At 47.8% G+C, this 20382-nt stretch overlaps 1 protein-coding gene across 1 annotated transcript in view; it reads left to right on the top strand.

The window, feature by feature from the left end:
• Positions 1–5550: 5550 nt before the first annotated feature.
• The window catches only part of SEMA6B (semaphorin 6B), a 176022-nt gene continuing 161190 nt past the window's right edge, over positions 5551–20382 (top strand). The window contains exon 1 of the mRNA XM_054980607.1: positions 5551–5633. The gene's annotated coding sequence lies outside the window, so the exon portion shown is untranslated. The remainder of the gene's footprint in view (positions 5634–20382) is intronic.

Raw genomic sequence — 20382 nt, 5'->3', positions numbered from 1 at the left:
CACACCCCTACTCCTGATCTCCAGACAGAGGGGAGTTGAGATTGCCCTCCACGCCAATCTAAACTCCCCTCTGCCTGGAGATCAGGAGGCGGGGCCACCAGCCATGTCATCATTTCCACCGAGGGCCATTTAAACTTTAAAAAACTCCCTCCTTGTTCCAGCTGACATCAAGTGACATCATTGGGCAGTCCTGAGTTCCACCACTGAATTCCACCACCTCTTTTCCCAGAAAAAAAGCCCTGAAGCTTTCCTTTTTAGCACTTTGTGTAACTGCAGATTTTTAAAATGTGTCTCTAATCTACAAGTCAAACCCTCCATAAAAATGCAGATGGCTCACAATATTAACGTGATAAAAAAAATTAACTAATAAGCATAACAGTACCAGTTCTGCTGAGGTCCTTTTCCTGTATTCTCTTTCCATCCGGGGACTGATCTTCTTACTTTCAGGCACCAGGTTAAACTGTTTTTTATTCATCCCACTATTACACGATTGATTGCATTTCCCCCCCTTCTCCCGGTTAATACCTTTTAAATTTGTTTTGCTGCCTTTTTATGTGGTGTTGAAGTGCTATAATGAGAGATGAAGCTGAAAAGCAGTCTGGTTTCATGCCTCTGAAACACTCAAAGGCAGGGCACGAAGGCCAACATTATCCTCCTGTTGTTTCACTGCTGCAACTAGTATTCAGAGGTAGATTGCCACTGAAGATGGAGGTTCCATTAAGCTATCCCAACTAACAACTATCCATAGTCTGATCTGCTGTCTACGTATTTAATCTGCTTTGAAAGCCCTCCTAAACCATCCTATGACACCTAATCCTATAAATGACTTACTAACAGTGTGAAAAAGACATACTATCTTTAAACTGATCAAAGTTCTAATAATTTCTTCAAGCCCTGAACACCATCCTTTCTGTGACATTCAGGGCATGCAGGCCTTGAAGGATGCAATACACAGCAAGGATATTGGGTTCCTACCTCTTTGCTATTCCCAGCGTGCACTGTGCCAGCAGGAGATATTTCAAATCTGCAACGTGCCAATCGGCTCTGCCGATTTCTGATCCACAAATACAGCTTTTTTTTTTGTTAAATCAATTGAGCAAAGAAATACCATTGGTTTAACTCCCCTTTTGGGATTGTTTGTCTGCAACATATTTCTTCGGCATAACAAGGTCTTTGGTACACATGTTTAGGACACAATTGTGTGGTTTGAGCGCAAGTATACACATCATTAAAAGCACGATGATTAACTGCATATGTCCTCATTTAGCATCTTCGAAAGAAAGGATAAATTTTTTGTTCATAAACAGCTCTAGGTGTCAAGAGACAGCCCTGTCTCAACCATTTCCAGGAGGAGGAAGAGATGAGAAGGTGTGAGCTCTCCTGAAGAGCAAGACCATGCAATCAAATTTGGGTGTTCATCTGAGGTTCTTATTTTGTTTGAACCCTCATTTCTATTCCCAGGCCCTTTTTGAAGGGGGGGGGGCGGGAAGGATAACAGAAATCTTGGCTCAGTGATAGGACACATCTATGCTGAAGGTCTTGAATTCAGTTTCTCCTTAACTGGAGAAAGTTGGATTAAAAACAAATATTCCCAGTGAATGGAGCGCTGGTGCCAGGCAAGATGCCTTTCTTTCCTTGATATCCTGGACAGCCATTTCCCATCAGAAGAGACAATACCAGCCTAGGTGGCCTATGGTCTCAGGATACAAGACAGCTCTGCATATTTATGGGATGTAGAAGAATTAGAATGTAGCCATCTTCAAGAGATCACAGTGAAACTTGGTGTATATATCCGCAACGTAATTCTCTGTTTGAAGTGCAAATACCCGCTTAACATGAGTGTCCATTTTCGAGTCTGGATCAGGAAAAGAGAATCATATCATCCAATTCTCACTCTTTACCGGATCCAACCCCTATTTTCTTGTCCCCATTCTGATTAAGTGGTGAACTGATGTTTGCATTTGGGGCCACCTTCTTAAAATAGCTGTGTTAGGTGCTGACATCCTTCTCCGATATTCCGCTTTCAACACAAACTCTCTTCAATTTGCATCATTCCTTCATGGAGACTGGAGAGGAGTATTTATGGTTCTCTGCTTGCTGCATCTTCAAAACAACCAGACAGTGAGTTGGCCAAAAGCTGAGCATCATTTCTGAGTGAGGATATGAACCTAGATCTTCCCAATTCTAGCTCAACGCTCTAACCATTATTCATACTGACTATTTCAATCTCAGGCAATGTGGGATGCATCTTCCAATATACACCAATGCTAGTGCTGTGACATGAATTCAAATGGGCGTGTCTTGTTTTTTATATGTCAAATATTTAGTTTGTCTTGAATACCTTTATCCAAGTTTACCATTCATAGAAATTGGCCCTGACGTCAATCTGCTCTGTGAATTGACTGATATTTATTGCTTTGCACTTAAAAGAGGCTGGTGAAGAAGCAGTGCAAAACAGGATGTTTTAAACGCTGGTGCTCCCGTTGCCAACTTTCCAGGAGCACTATTGTTTGTCGGTTGGGACCCCCTCGTCCACGACGATTTGGTGCCTATAAAGAACAAACAGATGATTGGTGGACTATTATGAACTACTCTATGTAAAACAAAGTTCGTTGTGTAAAGCATTGGCTATACTTCAAAGATACTGCAGATTGGCGGTTTGTAATTGACTGCTTCTATGATATAAGTCTTGAATTGCATGTATGATTGTACTAACTATGTTGGGAATTGATAAATGTTAGTATTGTTAATGAAAGATTGGTCTATATAGTCTCCTTGGACTTAGTCCCCCTTTGTACTGTCATATATTGGAGACTATTCCCCTTTTATTGGTTTTTGGTTCTTAGTTACCCAGCACCTGCTTTGCATGTAGAAGGTGCCTGGTTCAATTTATCACCTCTGTTTCTAATAGGATCTTCAGTAGGAGGGCGGGAATGAACCTCTGAAAGGTCACGATGAATAGCTTCTGCCGAACAAATTGCGTAGCAGAGGGTTAGATGGACTTGATGGTCCATAAGTCTAATACCCTTCGATATGTTCAACAGGGAAAATCGACAACATTCTCCTCCTTATACCTGTAGTTCAGTGGTAGAGCTCCAGTTTTGCATGCCTAAGGTCCCAAGTTCAATCCTCAGCTTGAAAGCATCTCAGGGAGGAGGTGAGGGAAAGGCCTTTCCTCTGCTAGAGATCCTAGAGAGCCACTACTGATCCAATTTAATGGACCAAGGGAGTCACCAGATAGCAGTTTTGTGTTCTGCTTTGAGCTGATGGGGCTGGAATGTGCCTGATCTTGCTTTGCATGCAGAAGGAAAAGGATCTGCTGTAGTTCGCTGGGGGAAACCATGTGTCTAGAAGACCTTCTGGCCATCAGAGGAGAGACAATACTGGACTGGATAGACCAATGGTTTGACTCAATAGTAGAAGGCAGCTTTGTAGGTTTGTAAATTAAAATGTACACCTCTGCTCTTCTGTTTTTAGTAAGAAAAGGGCCACAGCTCAGCGTTAGTATCTGATTTGCATACAAAAGGACCCAGGTTCAGTTTTTGGAATCCGGAATATCCAGCTGAGAAAAGACCTTTTCTCTCTCTACTAGAGTCCTTGGAGAGATGCAGCCAGGCTCCAGACAATGTGGTGTTGTGGGTAAAGCGACTTGAAAGATCCAGGTTCAAATCCCCACTCTGCCACAAAGTATGCTGGACAACTTTGGTCCAGTCGCTCTCCATCTAACCTACCCTATAAGGTTGTTGTGATGATAAAATGGGAAAAGTAGAACCGTCTAAGTCAAATCCTTGGAGGAAGGTGGGATAAAAATTAGGTTGCTGGGTCCAGCTTGTGGTCCAATTTAGAAGAGGGCACCTCCCATTTACAGGCCTTTCCCTACCCCGAGGCAGTGCAGTGCAGTAGGTAGAGAGCAAGGCTTTTACCTTTTTACCTTTTTACTAGCCCTAGTCCTATATCTTTCATAACAGTCTAACAGTCTAATGTAGCAAGTGAAGTTTTTCCTCTCCTGCACTATCTTAAAAGGAGCAGCCTGGGTTCGAATCCTACCTTGTCCCATGGTGGCTTGGCATGACAGGGGGCAAGAAAGGGCTTTTCATTCACATGTAGCCTAGATTTCAGTTTCAGTTGTCAAAATGAGATTGAGGTTGGTTTAACGGCTGTGGCTGGACCGTCGCTTTGCAAAATTAATAGGTCACATAATGAGTCAAGGGAGAGTCATTTTAAAACAAATGGGTCTTAGTTCAAAATGTTTGAATGAAACCCAATGGCCTGGTTTCTTTTACACTTCCAGTGCACACAATGCTTGCTTGGAAGTAAGTCTCCCTAAATTCAGTGGGGCTTCCTTGCAAGTAAATTACTGCTGTCCAAAATGTTACTAGGACATGCGATTCTGTGCAATCTTACAGCCTGATCTGGGGGGCATTTACTAAAAATGAGCTTCAGTGAAATCTTTGGGATTTTTACCCATGTGAGCATGCCCCCCTCAGGTCTGAAGCATGCAGTCATATTTGGGAATAAGTTCCCTTAAACCCCATGGAGTTTGCTTCACCTTGCAGTAAATGTGTCTAGACTCATATTACATGGCTGCGATCCTGGGCATGTTTAGGTCAGAGTAAGCCCCACTGAATTTGATGGGACTTACTCCTGAGTAAAAAGGTCTCGACTCCAGCTGAGTTAGGCATCTAGGAGTATTTTACATGCACAGTTTAAGAGGGAGTGCATTTTTTTTAAAAAAATTAGAAAATACTAATTCTGCAAAACCGATGTAAGACATATTCTAAAGTTTTTTAATACAAAAAAGCTACGCTGTCTTGCGTCCACACGTTCCTACAAAAACTCAAAGGACTTTAGTGCAAGGTCTTTACTCAGATGTCAGACCCACCGAGTTTAACATTGCTCTTCCCCGAATGAGCCACCCCCACCCTACAAAAAAAACCCCCACTTCGGTGTCACGTGAGAACAGCTTCATCCTGCCTCGAGTCTTCCTTGCTCTGGAATCCGTCTCTTTCGCTTGCAAAGAGGGAGAGAATGAATCCAGCCCTGTTTTTCCGGCGAGCCCAAGCAGGGAAAGCAATTGAATTTGGGAGTTGCTGCGCTAAGCCCAACAATGTGAATTTTGCAGCTCGCTTTGCCTAACGCCAGAAGAAGAGAAGACCTGGAGGGGGCAGAAAATACCAGCAGCCACATCGCCCCTTTTTCGCTACCAGCCGCGCTGTCACCACCACCCCCCCTGCCTTATTGGCAAAGGAAACCAGGCAGCTGAGAAACCGAGGGGGGGGGGCACAGAAGCCAGAAAAAAAAAACACCCTTCTTTTTGCAGCAGCTGTCTCCCCCCGCCGCTATAAAAGGTGCTTTTTAATTGCCTTGCAAGCTGGTGTAGAGTTGCTGAGAAAAGAGGGGGGGGGTCTCTCCCCCCCCCCTGCATGCCTTTATTTGTGCACTGCTCCTGGGGTTTGTGCAATTCGGATGTCTGCAGGCAAGGCAGGGACAGGTGTAAAAAAAGGGGGGGAGAAGAGAAGGAGGAGTCTTGCCCCCCCCCCTTCCCTTCCCCTCGAAAGGCTTTGGAGAGTTTTTTTACCACGAACCTCAGCAAACGGATTCCTGCCTCTTCCAGACACCCAGGTCCGCGCAAGGTAAGAGGAATGCGATTTATTTTCATCCCCCAAAGATGGGGAGGGGGGGCTGTGTGTTTTAATCCCTCCCCCGTCTCTTTGGAGCTTGCAAACTTTGTAGATGTTTTGAGTCCCGGGGCGGGGGGAGCAAAGGGGGTCTTGCAAAGGGGGTCTTTTAAAAAATCCCATAAAGACAGCTGTCAAAGTCGCCTCTTTTGGGTTGTCATTTTCACAACTGGGAGAACTGGGTCTTTTCCAACATGGAAATGGACGGCTTTAGATATGTCATTTTCTGTTGGGTTCAGCCCCCCGGGAATGTTGCCCCCACCTTCTTCTGCACCCCCTCCCCCGCCTTAATAAAAGCCAGAATTAAAACCCTCTCACCCCTGCTTCAACAGACACCTTGAAAAGGGTCAGGCAGGGTGCTGTGCGTGTGCCACCTAATAGCCCTGCTTCCTAGCTTGAAGATGGGGATAGATTTATAACGGGATGCTATGCACAAAAGCAAGAGAAGGGAGAGATCCTCTTCCCAAAGGGGAGAGTGCTGAAGAATCCCCCCCCCCCAACCCCGCAAAATTAGAATTGCACAGTTAGGGTGGCAGCTGAGTGGTGAAATTGTGTTGGTTTTCTGGCTGGATCCCCTTTGTGTGTATGTGTGTGATCACTTTTCCTGGCATACACACAGTTGGGGGTAAATGGTGGGGTAGGGGTGCCCCTTACTCCCCCCCTGCTTGGGGGGTCCAAGTGCAGCCGGCTTTGAAATGCAAAGGGTTCCCATCAGGTTGCAAAATTCAGAATTACGAAATGGGAGATAGCATGGGAGATAGGTGGGGGAAGGGTGCTTCTCTTTCCAGGCTATTGTCTCCTATCTGCTGATTGTTTTGGGGGGGGGCAGTTCCATACTGTGGCTCTGCTTGGGTTTGTCCTCAACCCTGCTGGGATGGGAGCTGTTAGGTGGAAAACAGCCCCCCCCCATATACAGTGTGAGATAAGAGGGTGATGTGGAAAAACAGAGGTGGAGAAGTCCTGAATGCCTCTCTTCTCTCTCCCTTCCTTCTACCAATCTTTGGGGTTGCCGTTTCAAAAGTAGGGTGGAGTATATATGAGGCAGGCAGTATTTTGAAATAACTTTTGCAAAATAAGAGGAGGAGCGTGGGAACCGAAGATGGCTAATTTTTATAAAATAATACAGAAGAGGAACATATTTAGAGGACTGAACTAGAAGGCCACATATGATGGGGTTAACTAAACAAGGGCGTATGTTTTTGTTGGGGGGGGGAGAGCTGAGAATTCATGTAGGTGGCCATCTGTAAGATAGACTGCAACTGCTACTAGCTGCTCTCCCTCACCTCCCTTTGTGGTATGTGGTGGCTAAACTCATCCACGGATATGTTTTGTGCTGCGGACAGCTCCTTTGTTATCCTGCCCCCTGCGGTGGCTCGATTCTAAATAAGTGCCGGAGTTCATGGCTGCCTGGAAGGCCACGTCCCCTGGCCGAAAAGCCCCTGCTCTAGATGTGTGCCTGCAGTTCTGAGAGAGCACTTGGTGCATGCTCAGAGGTGCCTGTGTGTTCTGGGATTCAAACTTGGCTCTGATTAAGGCTTTTACAAGGATGAGGCTTCAGCCAGTGGAAACGGTTTTATTTCCCCATGAGATGTGTCGTTGGCCTTCATTGCCTGTACTGCTGGCATGCCGCACAAGGCCTTCCCCCCTTGCGAACTGGTGCAAAAGACGGGCTGGCGGGGTAAACAAGGAAGCAGGTTTTCCTGTCCCTGAAACTCAGGTGTGTTCCTGTTTTGTGTGTTTGTGTGTGTAGGAGGGGATGCTTGGCTCATTGGGTGGTTCAGGAAAAGCACTCTGTACATGCTCACTTGCTCTTGTTAGCAAATTGCAACATCGGGGTGAAGTTTGATGTTGATGTGGGGGTGAAGTCCTGGAGCGCCTTGGCGCCAATGGAAGCTTTCCTGATTGTTTGAAAAGCACAATGTGATCCGAGATTTTGCAGGACTTGCCATTGGTGTGAAGGGACAGTATTTAGGGGTGGTGGTGAAGTCAAGTAAGACTGCCTTTAAATATGGGGAGAGAGCCTGCTTGCCTCCCCCCCCCCTTTCTTCTCCCTAACTTGCACTGATGGCTTCCATTCCTCGAGGCTCTCCGATGAGTGCAAAAACCATCCCCCCCAATCTCTGTTCACTATCACTGAGCCAATGCCCCCCCCCACGCCACCCTCCATTTGGCCAGAATTGTTGCTTTGTTTCTGACCTCCACTTACACCCTCCCCCTTGAATGTCTTGGAGCTAGGCCAGCTAGATCAGGTTAGCAGAGGGAAGAAATCTATCTCTTTTGTACATTTCTGTTTTGCCCATCCTCCACAAACTTCAGGGTGGTGTATGTGGTTCTCCTTCCCCTCCCTGTTTAGTTGCACAATAACCCTGCAAGGTAGGTTAAGCCAGCACAAGGTCAGCCAACACGCAACATGGCAGTGTGGGGGTTTGAAACCCAGTTATCTCCCGATTTTTAATCTGGCACTTTAACCCCAAGATCAACACTGGCTCCACGAATGGGTATACGGTGTGCCCATAACTCCCCCTGCCCAGGATCTACTTTTCATGCTGAGCTCTGGAACACAGGAGGCAAGAGTATCTCTGAGCACATGCAGAGTTCCCCCGCCCCGTTCCTGCCTGCGAATAACCACAATCTCCTCCCACCTCCTGCTTCTCACCTCCTGGCTGCCTCGCTTGCAAATGTATTCTTGTTAATTCCAACAGAACAAGAATCAATAGAGACCACCAGAGGAGGTCTCAATTGGACCCTTGTGGTTTCTCAGGGCCTGTTCAGCCCCCCTCCTTCCCCTCTCACATTCCAACTGCGTCCATCAAGCGTTGGCGCCCATCCCAGGTCCACGGATTCAGTTCTTCCTGTGGCTCGAAAATCGGATTTTCTTTTTTCCCTGAGTCTGTCTTGGAAAGGCGTATAGCATTCTAAAAAACCAGAGCGCCAAGTCACCACTGTGTCAGCTTGCAAATCAAAGGTTATCCATAATCATTAAAGAGTTTAGGCTAAAATTGGATTGGTGTTTTTTTTTTTGCTTTGCTGTGAGCCTTGGGCTCTCTGCCACTGATTCACCTTTTGACCTTGGGTGTTTCTTTGAGTGTTTCCATTAACACATCCTAAGGTTGACGTCTTGATCTTGGTGGCTCCAAAGAGAATTTGCATCTCTATATCGGATCCAGTGTATCTACTGCACTTCCCCAATAGTTTGGGTCAGCTTCTGGGTTGGGAGGGGTAAAGTGACCCCCTAAAAGTCCCACCCATGCATGTACACCGCAAGAGAGAGATATTCTTTGTTTCTTTCCCAGGCACCCTACCTAGCCAGAACAGGGAAACTGGAACAATCTCTCGGTTCTGGCTAAAAAGTATGGTTAAGGGAAATAGCATATTGGATTAGGATCTGGGAGACCCAAGTTCAAAGCCCCGATTTGCCATGAAAGCTTACTGGGTGATCTTAGGCCAAGTCACACACTGTAAACCTAAGCTACCTCATAGGGTTGTTGTGAGAATAAAACAGAGGCAAGAAAAACAATATAAGCTTCTTTGGGTCTCCACTGACAAGAAAGGCAGAGTATAAATGAAGTAAATAAATACAAATTTTCCTTTAAGCTCCCTCTGTTTGTAGAGCTGAGGTCCCATGCCCTGGTAGTGGGCCCTCTGGGGGTCTCAGAAGCCCCCCCCCCCCGAGGATTCTGGCGCCAATCCTGTCTAGGTGAACTTTAAAGTCTGTGGACGGGGCAGATGAGCAATTAGAAATGATGAAACCGTACCTTTAAAATAGAAATCTGCAGCGCTGCATTAAAGCTTGTTATCCCATATCTGCTTGACGCTTAGCTATTAAAAGACCGCCCCAGACAGAGAGGTTTGCTGGAATGCTTTTGGAAACGGTTCAAGCTCCTGGAGATAAGCAAAAGAATTCTTTCAGTGGGGTAATAACTGAGGGAAAGATCTCTGCATTTCTTGTTGTAGGGACTCTTGTCTCTCTCCATGCAGCAGAAAGTGTAAGTAGAGTCCGCCTGAGCTGGGAAGGATGGACTGTACTGCTTCAAGGTGCAGGAGGCACCTTGAAAAAGCTCCCTGCAAACAGAAAAGTAGTCCAGCAAGGGTCAGGCTGGGCTAGACTCCCAGCTGCTTTTTTTTTTCTTAATGACTTTTATATATTGAGAAATGTCATCTTCTACTTGCATCCTGAACGCACTTAACTATTTGGGTATATTTGTTTTGCTTAAACACAATTCACGGGTCAGCCCAAGGACTGAGCTAGATGTGACATTTGGCTGTGAGTCAGGTCTGCCCACCCCTTCCAGCCAACTCTCATACTGTCGCAGTCAGACAGAAGTGGCTGAGAACCTGGTCCTCATTGGCCCATTCGGATTGGGACCATGGCATACTGGGGAGGGGGCTTCATCTGTCCCGTCTGGGGCTGTTTTACTGACCTGATATGGCCCTGGGGGCATTATTTGCCCGAACTGCCCCTGCATTTATTTGACCCTGCAGAGTATTTCACTGCTCATTTATTGTTTTGTTGTGACTTCACATTTTTGATTAAGATGTTTTGCCCGCCACTTTGAATACTGGAATAGTGGTGTGTACATTTTTTTTAAATAGACTTTTATTTTTAAAAAGTGGTACAGTCCATTCTGCCTGTCTGGCTGCGTACAGAGATCAGGCTTTGGTGCAACGTGAGCCTTTAACGGTAGATTCTAGGACTGAAATTGGGACCCTTTACACCCAAAGCAAGTTGAGGGGCCAATTTGTAGGCCAGACCTTTGTTGCCTGCTAATGCAGGCGTCTGCGCGCACAGCGTTGTTGCTTCGGTTTGTATCTGAGATTCGTGAAGTACAGCATCATTTTTTAAAGGGGAAAAAAAGACTTGCGCTTGGATTGAATAGACACATTTGATGTGGAGCGGAGGCGAGGATTAAGGTATTGCAAAGCAGCATTAAGAGGTGAGACGGATGCCTCAGTCTGGCACGCTTGTATTCTAGCACACTGAAATTTGGACACTGCGGGTCATTCTCAGTGTATGGGAAGCAGGTTAATGTTTCAGATAAATACATGGAGGTTCCTCTCTGCATTGTGAGATTGGTGCAATGGCCTCCAAATCTTGGCAACCTAAGATTAGAAATGGCAGGCAAGTTCCTAGAAAGAAAGCTTGCCAGTTTTCTCCTGAAATGTGCAGGTGCGCAAAGCCATTGGTTTTGGGATTCAGCATGCGTTCTTGGTTCATGTGGAACTCTTCTCCCCGAGCTGATTGCAAAAGGAAGATATAATTATCTTAGCTTGATGATGAGGCCCAGGCAGCATCCTAGGACTAGGGTTGCCAGCCTCCAGGTGGTGGCTGGAGATCTCCTGGAATTACAACTGATCTCCAGGCCACAGAGATCAATTCCGCTGGAGAAAATGGCTGCTTTGGAGGGTGGACTCTGGAATTATACTATGCTGAGCTCCATTCTCTTCCCAAACCTGACCTTCTCCAGGCTTCACCCCCCCCTCCCCCAAATCTTCAGGAATTTCTCAACCTGGAGCTGGCAACTCTACCTAGGACCTTGCAGGGACTTATGCTATCATACAAAGGTACTGTGGCAGCCTTTCAAAGATCCCAGTGAAAGTTCCAGAACCAGAGGCCTCATCCCCTCAGGGGACCCGGTGTGGCATCTCTCTCTCTCAATGGACTATGTCACCTTTAACAGAGGCCACGAGCCCAGTGGCCTACCTAGGGCTAGGATTAGGGTTGCCAGCTCCAAGTTGGGAAATTCCCGGAGATCTGGTGGGTGAAACCTGGAGAAAGTTGGTTTTGGGGACGGAAAGGACCTTGGCGTGGCATAATTCCATAGAGTCCACCCCCCGAAGTAGCCATTTTCTCCAGGTGAACTGTCCTCTGTGGCCTGAAGACCAGTTGTAATTCCGGGAGATCTCCAGCCACTACCTGGAGGATGGCAACCCTAGCTAGGATGCTCACTGTCGTTAACAAGATAAACTTCCGAATTTGGGACAAACTCCCTCCCAGGAGAGGGTCTCTTCCACATTCTTTTCGCGGCACACTTTTACCACTCTGCTCTTATGTCAGGGTCAGTCCCTGAGGAAATTCCCCATTGGACGTTGCCTGTGGCAAGGGTTGCCAACCTCCAGGTTGTGCCTGGAGATCACCAGGAATTACAGCAGATCTCAAAATGAAAGGAGCAGTGATTCCTTTGAAGGGTGGACTCTATGGGATTATGCTCTGCTGAGGTATCTCCCCTCCCCAATCGCTGCCCTATACAGGCTTCACCCCCAAATCTCCTGGAATTTCCCAACCCAGAGTTTTTATTTATTTATGTACTTACTTGCTTCATTTGTACCCCCCTTTTCTCCCCGATTGGGACCCAAAGTGGCTTACATCATTCTCCTCACCTTCATTTTTTCCTCACAACAACCTTGTGAAGTAGGTTATCCGAGAGTGTGTGGCTGGCCCAAGGTCACCCTGTGAGCTTCTGTGGTGGAGTGGGGATTCAAAAATAGGTTTGCCAGATCCTAGTCCAACTCCTTAACCACTACACCACACTGGCTCTCCATCCATATCACTTGGCAACCATACCTGCGGTTCTCCCATGGAATGTTGCAAGGCCGTGTCTTAACCTTGTGACAGATTTGGGGGGGGGGTGTCCTGCCAGGGTTGCCAACTCCAGCTTGAGAAATTCCTATAAATTGGGGAGAGTGGGGTTTGGTGAGGGAGCGACTTCAGCAGGGTATAATACCATAGAGTCCACTCTTCAAAGCTGCCATTTCCTTCAGGAGAACAGATATCTGTAATCACGTGTAATCCTGGGAGATATCCAGGCCCCATCTGGAGGTTGGCAACACTATATCCTTGCCCACATGCCGCCTCCCCATTGGATAGCCAGAGATCATGCCCCTAACCCCCTCCCCCTTTAAAAGCAGCACAATAAGCCACACGTGCCAATTCCCAAACTCTCACCAGGTACTGTCTTCCCATGAGCACTCAGCCGCCATGTTTGGTTGCCTGTTGCCAGGGCAACCAAAATGGTGGCCAAACTCTCACAAGAGGAAGGAATCTCTTGGCTGTTCAAGAAGCCCTGTCGGCCATGCACGGTTTATTTCCTCTGGCTCCTGTGCAGGGGTGAGAGCAGCAGAGGTGAGGCACAGGGGAACAGGCAGTAGGTGTCGGTGCTGCTGCCCAGGAAGACAAAGCACTTTGAGGCACCGCTGGAGATGGTGTGACATTTCCTGGGAGGTAGGAAGCTGAAGTAGATTGTGTCTTATGGCCCTTGCTGTGCCTGTCTGTGATCTGCTTGGCATGCCCTGGAAGTCTCAGCATCTTTGGTGCCTTAGGGTAATTGCTGAAAACATAAGATGCAGGGCACGCTTTGAGGACGAAACATCCAATGACAATTCTAGAGCAACTTAAATGCTGATAGCTAGATCCATCTTTAGAGTGCAAGGAAGGCCATGTATGGCTACACCCAGGGTTTTTTTTTTCCGGGAAAAGAGGTGGTGGAACTCAGTGGTGTTGTATGTGTTGCCAGCACCCAGGGCAACTCCTGGCAGCAGAAGGCGTCCCTGGCACCACACATGTGTGTACTTTGCGCACTCTCCCGGGACCACATGATGATGTCACTTCCGGGAAGTGATGTCATTGTGCAGGGCACGGCTGGCCCCCCAGGAGCCTGGTCCCCCAGGGACAGGAAATCTCCTGTGCCAACTGGCCATGCCTGCTGCTTTGCCGCCCAGTGCCCCCTCATGGGCGGGGAGGCTCCCTTCTGCCTCCGGCCGGGGAGAAGCACTCAAGGAAGTGGCAGTAGAGGCAGCCCCTCCCCAGCAAACTGGGGTGTGGGGCCCACTCCTGTCTCACCACTGCTAAGGCTCAGCATGCTGCGAAAGAGTCGGGCGCCTTGGGCTGCACACAGGGAGGAAACGAGATCAGGAGGTAGGGCCACCAGGCACATGATTACTTTCGAGAAGTGCTGGAACTACATTCCACCGTTTTCCTGCTGGAAAAAATCGCTGGCTACACCAAAAATCTTTACTTCTGAGAAAGGCCAACCAGATGCTAGCAATGTGGTCAAACTGGACATGCGCAGAGTGTCCTCTCACAATCCCCAATCCTGAACATATTGAGAGCTTTCCAGAGGCAGAGAGAAACAAGCAGGAACCGTCAAATCATGAATCTTCAGTCACCATATCTGGTTGCCTGTTGCCAGTCAAAATAGTGGCAGTATTTCTGGTCTCTGGAGAGAAGAGCAGGATATAAATTCATAGCGTTTTATATTAAAAAAGCAAGTGTAACCTGTGCCCTTCTGGCAGATCCCTCTTTGCCATCTGTGACCTACCCACCCCAAAGAGTTTGTTGAGGTCCAAATGTGTGAACTTTGCAGGTTGAAACTCAGAAGCCAGTTCTGGGACCTGGGTTCTTCATTGCCTGCCCCTGACATGTAACCCTAATAGTATGTGTGCACATGCCGTCAAGTCGCAATCAACTTATGGAGACCCTGGCAAGGGGCTTTCAAGGCAAAGGAGAAGCAGAGGTGCTTTGCCATTGCCTTCCTCTGCCTTGGTGGCCGCCCATCCAAGTACCGACCTTGCTTAGCTTCCTAGATCTGACGAGATCGGGCTATACCATGCCGCCTTCCCTCCCAACCCTAAAAATACTTAGCCGTTTATAGAGAGTGTCCAAAGTGCTTCACATCTCAATAATTCCTATGACAAACAACCAGGGTTACCTCTATATTGCTGGTGACGGGCAGGTCTTGCCAAAGGCTTCCTAATAAACATGATGTTAGCAGAATTGGAACCAGGAACATCTTGATTCACAGCATAGTTTTTCAGCACCTACTATAATTGGGCAAGATTTGTGTCCAGTGGCACCTTAAAAAGCAACAAGATTTCCAGGGTATGAGAGCTTTAACTCTTGAAAACTTGTACCCTGGGAGACTTGTTGGTCTTTAAAGTGCTATTGGATTCAAATCTTGCTCTCCTATTGCAGACCACTTGAAACTACTATAATTGGGGGTCAGCGATCAGATTTCTCATCATGCAACTTAGCTGCAGAAAGCAGCCCTGCTATGGATGGGGAGGGGCAGTAGCAGGGTTTTTTTCTGGGAAAAGAGATGGTGGAACTCAGTAGGTTGCCCTCGGAGAAAATGGTCACATGGCTGGTGGCCCGCCCCCTGATCTCCAGACAGAGGGGAGTTGAGATTGCCCTCCACGCTGCAGCGCAAAGGGCGATCTAAACTGCCCTCTGTCTGGAGATCAGGGGGCGGGGCCACCGGCCATGTGACCATTTTCAAGAGGTTCCGGAACCCCGTTCCACCACGTTCCCTCTGAAAAAAAGCCCTGGGCAGTAGCGTGTGAAAAGGAGGATTTTAACTCATGCTATTTACTTGGTCAGAGCCCCCCTCTCCTCGCCCATGCGTCCGTACACTGTTTCAGTGTCCAATAGAGGGAAAAGACAATCTGACTTTCCCCCCTTCCTAATGCCAGAAAGTAGCAGGAGAGGGGACACTTCTGAAAAAACGGCATAAAGTTGTCTTCTTTCCAGTACTATGACCCCAATCCATATCATACGCACACATTATGCATGCATATGATGCTTTTTACAACTAAATGACACATCATCTTCCCTCTGTTTTCACTGAAGAGAGGCATGTATTTGTAGGAAACCCCAGTTTTCGTGCCACAGATGAACATATGCCTGAACATGTGTGCACGTGTTGCCATGTGCTGCTGTGATTGTTCACTCTGCCTGAACTTGATCCTGTGCTGATTGAAAAGCCAGGAGGGGCCTGTGCTCTTTTTGTCAAAGATCTACTAGTCAAACATAACTCATCTACAGTATGCTCCAACCAATGACCCTTGTCAGGTGGAGCATGTGGAGGTGTGTGCTATGTGGTGCCTTAATGCTCATGAAGAAGCATTGATATGTATGCATACTGGAGGCATAGCTTGTCCATACTCCACTTGGAGATTTAAGGTTGAGACCCCAAGAGATAATTAGACCCTGATGAATGAAGACACTATAATATAATTTTTAAAAGGTATCACCAAACCTTTCTCTCCTTTGTCAGCTGAAGCACACTATCCTGACATATTGCCTCGGAGCTAACAGTATTGTAGAGTGGCTAGAGCGATGGAATAAGATCGAGGCAACCCAGGAAGCTCACGGGTGACCTGGGGGGGTGGGGGGTACCTGCAGATCAGAAGGTGGAGCTACATAGCATGGGGTGGAACCTGGTGGCATACAGCCAGTCATCGAAAAAGCTTGGCTCTGCAGGGCAGCTAGGGTTGCCAAGGCCAAATTTGGGAGATTTGAGGGAGGTGCCCTGGGAGAGGCAGGGTTTAGGAAATAGAGGCAGCCTGGGGGGTGGGGGTGATGCCAACGCAGCTGCCCTCCGAAGCTATTTCCTCCAAGGGAACTGATCTCCGCAGTCTGGAGAACTCCAGACCACCCCTTGAAGTTGACAAGCCTAGTGGCAGCTCACAAGTGAAACTTCATGGAACAGAGGCAGAGTCAGGGCTTTTTTTCAGCAGGAACGCGGTGGAACGGAGTTCCGGAACCTCTTGAAAATGGTCACATGGCCGGTGGCCCCGCCCCCTGATCTCCAGACAGAGGGCAGTTTAGATCGCCCTTTGCGCTGCAGCGTGGAGGGCAATCTCAACTCCCCTCTGTCTGGAGATCGGGACGGGGCCACCGGCCACGTGACCATTTTCTCTGAGGGCAACCCACTGAGTTCCACCACCTCTGTTCCCCGAAAAAAAGGCCTGGGCAGAGTCAACCCAAAAACTTTCCTTCCCCTACCAGTTCTGACTCCTTTCATTGATTTGTCCTGAAGATTATTGACAGACCTCAAGCTAGGGTTACTAGCCAAGCCTTACTCTTGCCTTTAATTCTCTTCCCTTCCCTGGATATTTTACTCTTTCCTCTGGAGATGTTGAGATGAAAGAGACTGAATGCCAGATCTTAAGACACTACAGTTGCGCTTCTGCTTCTTGGAGAGAAAACTGGGTAGGTTTGATCTTATAAGGTCTGATTAGGATGCCTGGACTACGTAAGATATCTTATCTGGCTTTAACAGCTCTGATTCAGCAGGAGCCTAGTCCCTGCTTGGTATCTCTTACCTGAATTTGAGTTTAAAACATCCCTTTCCCCGGGCTCATTTCGAGGGGGAATGCACCGAAACGGTGTTCTGGCAGTCCCCCCAAGTCAGGTGACCCAGCCCACCTGACTTTAGGGCTGTTTAGGCCTCGATTGGGGCCAAAATGGCACTGACGCGATCCCAGCTGTTTCGTCCCCGATCCGGGCCCAAATGGGCCCCAAAATGACCATTTTCGGCCCATTTCGGCATGGATGGCTGAAACAGCCTGGATTGGGGTTGAAATGGCCCAGATCAGGTTGGTGCCGGGTGGGGGAAGCCTCCCCCGGCTGGCACCAACCCGGTCCCTGCCGTTTTGGCCCCAATCTGGGCCGAAACGGGCCCAAAATGGCCATTTTTGACCATTTTGGTCCCATTTCCACTGGGATCGGGGCCAGAACGGCTGGGATCGGGTTGGTGCCGGGTGGGGGAACCCTCCCCTGCCCAGCACTGACCTGGTCCTGGCTGTTTCAGCCCGGATCAGGACCAAAACCACCAGGATTGGGTAGGTGCCTGGCGGGGGACCCCTCCCCTGCCTAGCACTGACCCGAACTGAGACATTTTGGGCCCGATCCAGGCCAAAGCATGCCCAAAATGGCCATTTGGGGCCTGTTTCGTCCTGGATTGGAGCTAAAAGGGCTGTGATCGGGCCACTGCCAGGTGGGGGAACACTCCCCCTTCTGGCAGCAGCCATATCCCGGCCATTTCGGCGCAGTCAAGGGGTGTGGCATATACTAATGAGTTATGCTAATGAGTTCCTGCAGCACTTTTTCTACGAAATTACCCCTGCCTTTCCCTCTGTTTTTCAGATTGCACCACTTTATTGTAGCCACATGTGTACAAAGTTCCCCTTTTGGCACTTTTAAAATACAAGTCAAGCCTCCACCCTCCTGTCCAAAGCTTGGGTCTTTTTAAAGGAAAAGAATTATCCCCAAATCTAATAAATACAGATCTCCCTAGCCGGCGATTTTCAAGCTGAGAAGGTATCTCTGTCTGTGTGCTAAAAGCAGGCAGTCCACCGGCAAACTTAAAAGTAGGAGCCACAGGGGGTTTGGATCCAACTGACCTGGTGAACAAGAGCTTCTGTATCAATGTACAGTCTTGACTGTAAAAGAATAATCCCTGAATTATTTCTCTGAGCCTCGTAATGTGAGAACTGTCCGTTTTGGTTCTGAACGGGCATAAATAGAACATTTTTATCCCATCCTATCTCCAAGGAGATCAGAGTTCTCCCTTTCCCATTTTAGCTTCATAACAACCCTGAGCATAGGGTTGCCAGTCCCCTCTGGTAACTGGTGGGGATGGGTGGAAGGGCAGTGGGAATTTACCGGGGCATGTGCCCGATCAGTATCACCAGCTGATGCTATCACTTCCGGCGTTACCCAGAACGGTTGGCTGAGTGTTAAAGAATCTGCCCTGGCATGATGCCGTTGCTTCCAGGTCATGCCGGATGTAGTAGTAGTAGTAATAGTAACAACAACGACAATGTTTATATACTGCTCTTCTAGAAAGATTAGTGTCCCACTCAGAGCAGTGAACAAAACCAGTGTTGTTATCCCCAGAATACAGCTAAGGAACTGAGCTGTGAGACGTGGCTTACCCTAGGCCACCTACTTAGCTCATGGCTGGTTCAAATCAGTGGGATTCGAACCTGCAGAGCACTGATTCACAGCCCAAACACTTAACCACAATGCTACAGCTGCTGTGACATCATCTGCCAGCCGGCCTCCTTTCTTCAATCCACTGGGGATTGAGGGGCAGAGGCAGGATTTGCTGGGAGATGGCCTGCCATAAGTGGGCACCTGGCAAGCCTACCTGAGACATGGAAGAGTCAGAGAGAGTGGCCAAAGATCACCCAAGCAGCTTCTTGAGAGAGTAGGATTTGAACCCAGGACTTCCTCGTCATATCTAAAACAATTCCCTCCATGAGCTGTGTGTGTGTGTTGGTATATACTCCATAAGTTTAAAAAGTTATGCTTCCACCATTGGAAATGTAAGTGTCTCTGCCCCCATGATCGTATCTGTAGGGTGAAAATGCCAGTTTTTGAGCCTGGTCAGGGTTTTTTAAAGCAGATTTTCCTCCCCCTCTTTTGTTTCTTTGTTCTAGAGTTTATGCCAACTTCCACATGTCTAGATTGTCTTGGAGAATTTCTAAAATGAATGCCACGGTTGGGTCCTGTGGTGTTTGCTGTAGTTAACTTTGCAGCAACCCCGTGAGGTAGCTTAGGGTGAGACAGAGTAACTGGCCCACAGTCCCCCAGGGAACTTCATGGCTAAATGAGAAGTCTTGCCCATCTTCTTCGGACACTGTCACCATATTGCTGTGCCATGGGCCAGGCAGCTCGCTCTGGGGCCCAGGCCAAGAGACCCACTGGCCGTTAAAGAATATGTTTTTGCAACATCAAATGGTCTCATCTCTGCTTTCCTTGCCGTGGACCTTATTATCCTCCCATAGATAGCGCTGGCTCCGGCACAGAGCTTGTGAAACAAGCGGGGCAACTTGCTCAAGTGAAGGCCATGTGGGGTCATGGCTGTAACTCGCTTGGCATGTTTTCACAGCCTGCCTATTAAACTTGGCAACCTTTTTATTGCACCCCCTAGAAGCATTTCATGGCTGGTAGGTTTCCTGACCCCGCAGTATGAGCTGCTGCAGGTCCCATCTCTGGATGTCCGATGTCAAGAGATTTAGCCATTTCTTGGAATTGCTCTCCGTGCAAGAATCCTCTCCCCCGGATATACATCCTTGTCTTCATTTTAACGAAATGTTTTTCCCTTGCTGCTACACAATTGTGGATCTGTCAGCCCACGGAGCCTAACACGTCTGCCTGGAAGAGACTTGTAAATATGTTTTCTTCTGCGCTGCCATTCGGATAAACAAAGCAAAATTAACAAATTAAACTTCTGCAAATAAGGCCAGCTTGCTTGAGGTCTTGTTCAGTTTTTTTTCCCCTGACACCATTCCAGAGAGCAAAAGTCAGCAGCGAATCCTTGCTTCCCCCTGTGACATGGGTGCAAAGTTGGGAGGTATTGGCAGTTCTGCCGTTAGAGGTAAATGAAATGCTCAAGTTGAGGTCAAATTCTGCAGGTTTCACTAGAGATAAATGAATCCTTTCTGATCTGTTCCTCCATTGTTCTTGGATTTTGCTCTTTACTGGATCCTATACCTCCTCGATTCCAGTTTAACTAGGAGAATTTCTTAAATTAATTCTAGAACTGGACCACTTAACCATCATGTTTGTTCCTTCCCCCAGTCCAATGATATTCAGTTGCACATTGGTAAAACACTGTAGAAAAGCAATCCATGTGATTGCATTTATGAGCAGCATCGAGCCATCATTGACAATGGATATGAACAAGCAATAAATACTCTCTTTGTGCCCTCTCTTTCCCTTTCCCATGTACCTATGTTGGTGTTGCCAACCCTAGCTGGTGGTAGCTAACGATCTCCTCGAATTACAACTCATCACTGGACTACAGAGATCAGTTCCCCTTAAGAAAACAGCAAGCCCTGGAGGGAGGACTCTATAGCATTATATCCTGCTGAGGTCACTCTCCTCATCACTCTGCCTTCCCCAGGCTCCATCCCCAAA

This window comes from Eublepharis macularius, chromosome 5 (genome assembly GCF_028583425.1).
Source record: "Eublepharis macularius isolate TG4126 chromosome 5, MPM_Emac_v1.0, whole genome shotgun sequence".
Taxonomy (NCBI): Eukaryota; Metazoa; Chordata; class Lepidosauria; order Squamata; family Eublepharidae; genus Eublepharis; species Eublepharis macularius.
The sequence above is the reverse complement of the archived record's forward strand: the minus strand, read 5'-3'. Positions and strand labels throughout refer to the sequence as shown.